Below are 3,678 nucleotides of genomic sequence, written 5' to 3'. Positions count from 1 at the left end.
GGGAAAGAGTAGGGGGAGAGGTGCTAAGGAAAGAGATCAGAAGGATAAGGGGGTGGGAGCGCTGGATGTGGGAGGCTACTGCAGGACAAAGAGGGGGTGGATTTACAGGGGAATGAGTCTACTTTGTTCCTACTGAAGTTTGTCGACTTGCTCGTTAGTTTTGGCCAAAGAATCTTTTAGTGATGTAACTTTTTAAACTTTTTTTTTTTATGTGTATTTATTTTTGGCTGTGTTGGGTCTTCGTTTCTGTGTGAGGGCTTTCTCCAGTCGTGGCAAGCGGGGGCCACTCTTCATCGCGGTGTGTGGGTCTCTCACTGTCGCGGCCTCTCTTGTTGTGGAGCACAGGCTCCAGACGCGCAGGCTCAGTAGTTGTGGCTCATGGGCCCAGTTGCTCTGCGGCATGTGGGATCTTCCCGGACCAGGGCTCGAACCTGTGTCCCCTGCATTGGCATGCAGATTCTCAACTACTGCACCACCAGAGAAGCCCTAGTGATGTAACTTTTATTTCAGAATTTAATTTGGAGTTCTCTGCATACTAAGAAAAAATACTATCCATTGGGCCTGAGAACTCTTATTTCCTTTATTTTCAAAGGTGTCTTTCAAATTAACCCTTTTGTTCAAATCAAGTGTCCCCCAGACTGGCCATTGAAGGCCCAAATCATCCTTAGGATAGTTATGCTATTCAGAAACACAGGCACACAGGACTTCCCTGTGTGGTCCAGACAGCCCAGGAAAAAAAAAACAAAAAACCAAAAAACATAACTCGACATCAAAAACGGTATGAAAAGGAATGGCCTGATCCACCAAGTATCTCAAACAACAGGGAACTAACAATAAAATCCAGGTGTCAAACTGAGAACGAAAAGCCACGAAACTCAACACAGAGCAGAGTTTAGACCTACTGCTGACTTACCATGTCTTCACGGACTCAAGTTGACCTTGAGCAGCAAGGCACAAGGGACATCTGTGGGTACTGCAGCTGGTGGAAGGCTGGGGTCTGCAGTGACAGGCAGTGCAGACAGTATCTCAGTGGGACTTCCACAATAAACATAATAGGTTGTAACATAGCTTCTACAGGGGATATATCCAGTTTATCTTGTTCCTTTTTTCCACTGAACGTTGATTAGTGAGACACAGGCTCAACAGTAGTGTGAGCTGGAGGACTGATGATACTCAGTGTGGAAGCTCCTTACAACTTCTCCTATTACTATTTTACCTTCTCAATCTGAATTTGTCTTAAAAATTATTTTTTCACTTGCTTTGACACTAGTTGAGGAAATCATACATCTCTCATGCTTAACTGTTAGTAACCTGTCCATCATTTTCAATTTTGAAAGAACAACTGCATATCATACAAAGACCTCGGAGAGGACTTTTACCACACTTAGTGAATATCCACTCTTCAGGAAATGCATCACAAAATTTGCATTTGCATTTTTGTATTCAGTATATGCAAAATATAGATAACAGCAAGTTCAGCAAGAATAGAAAATATTGCTTTTTCAATCTCACGTGTGTATCAGTTTGTCACAAGTCCAAACTCATAACTAAGTTTTAACAGGTTGAACCGTTGAAAGGTTTGCAAACTTGTGAACTAACAGTGAATTGAACTTGGTATCTGATTCAACAACAAAAAAGGGAACTTCCTGTTTGCCTGCCTGTAAGGGAGAGTTCTAATTGTCGGCAGTCACCTCAAAAAAAGCCAGAGCAGGTCTCATATGAGCTTTTGGGAAGTCTGGCATTCAGGAATTGGCAGACTTTCAGAAACAGGCATATTTAAGGATTGAAATCTATCCATAAAGGAGAGCGAATTATCACATGTCATTTCCTGCCAAGATAGCTTGTGACCTTCTAACCTTCGAAGCCTGGGTACAAAGGGGGCATCCTACTCGAGAGACAAAGGTTTGGAATTCCATGATCCCATCTCCTTGATGGGAACTGATTTATCAAGTCACCTGAAATTGCAGCAACAGTGAATGCACAGGGAGTTAAAATCATCTCTGAAAAATACTTGAAATGAATATTACAGTAAGTTATTAACAGTGATTATGTAGTTACTCAATTAAATTAGGAAAAATAGTTCTAGACGGCTTCCCTGGTGGCGCAGTAGTTAAGAATCTGCCTGCCAATGCAGGGGACATGGGTTCGAGCCCTAGTCCGGGAAGATCCCACATGCTGCAGAGCAACTAAGCCCGTGTGCCACAACTACTGAGCCCGTGTGCCACAACTACTGAAGCCTGTGCACCTAGAGCTGGTGCTCTGCAACAAGAGAAGCCACGACAATGAGAAGCCCGCGCACTGCAATGAAGAGTAGCCCCCACTCCCTGCAACTAGAGAAAGCCCACGCACAGCGAGACCCAACACAGCCATAAATAAATAAATAAATAAATAAGAACTGAATACATATCAAAATGTGGAGTAAAAAATATGTGTTTGTCACTGGATGGGACACCATCACTGGCTCTGTGACTGAAGCCCACGCCTACAGCCCGTGCTCCACAACAGGAAGCCACCGCAATGAGAAGCCCGTGCACCACAATGAAGAGTAGCTCGCTGCAACTAGAGAAAGCCCATGAGTAGTAACAAAGGCCCAAGCAGCCAAAAAAAAAAATAGTTGTAGAGAAACATATCTGTTACAGGTGAAAGAAAGTTAAAGAAAGTTAAGCTCAGTAGCTACAGTTTATTACAGTGAAAGGATACAGATTAAAAGCAGCAAAGGAAGATGGTGCTATAGGACAGAGTCCAAGTGGGACCACATTGCCAGGTTCCAGTTGCCCCCTCGCTTAAGTCTCACAGCATCAATGTGTGACAGCACACATGAAGTACTGCTAACCAGGGAACATCACACAAGCCTTGGTGTTGTCCAGGGATTTTTTGGAGTATCTGTCACACACAGGGACACCTGTGTGGCTGACCTTACTCTCTAGCTTCTTCAAATGTCAAAACTGATACAGAGACCTAAGGCCCCCCCACCATAAATCACAGTATTAGCATAAACTGCCTAGCACAACCCAAGGACCAGGTAAATAAAGACACTTTTATTAGTGAATGTATCAAGAGCTTGGAGATTGTCTCGCAGGAGTTGGGCAAGTAAGTGCCACACATTTCTTTGGAATGAATAGACTGAACAACTCAGGCCTGTGATGTCATCCTTTATGCAGGTCAAATGAAAATACTCAAAACTTGTCCCTTCGGAATTCTTTTACATTTTATCCTAATCTATGTTCTCAATGTTATTTATGGGTATCTGTATAATGGAAACAGACTATAATGGTGTGCTACTTCACATCTTCCCAAGTCCACACTGGGTGACGTTGAAACCGTGCCCCATAGGGTTAACAGAAGCTGGTGAGTAACAGAAATCCTTGAGTTTGTCTTACAGAACCACAGATAAGGGAACAGCTTGTCAAAACCCCTCTGCTTGTAAACTGCCTTCACTGATTAAGCTCGTTTTAGTTTTTTTCTCTCTTTAGTTGCATATGCTCCAAGCTTCATATGGCCTAAGTAATATCACAAGACTCCCTAACGACCCCTGTAAATAACACCTCTGATGTATGCGTCACTATAGTAAAGGGAGCCCCAGTTGTTTTTTTTGTTTTTGTTTTTGTTTTTTTGGCTGCCTTGGGTCTTTGTTGCTGCATGTGGGCTTTCTCTACTTGTGGCGAGCGGGGGCTACTC

The sequence above is a fragment of the Lipotes vexillifer genome, unplaced genomic scaffold (assembly GCF_000442215.2).
Source record: "Lipotes vexillifer unplaced genomic scaffold, Lipotes_vexillifer_v1.1 scaffold995, whole genome shotgun sequence".
Taxonomy (NCBI): domain Eukaryota; kingdom Metazoa; phylum Chordata; class Mammalia; order Artiodactyla; family Lipotidae; genus Lipotes; species Lipotes vexillifer.
Note: the sequence above shows the minus strand (reverse complement) of the source record.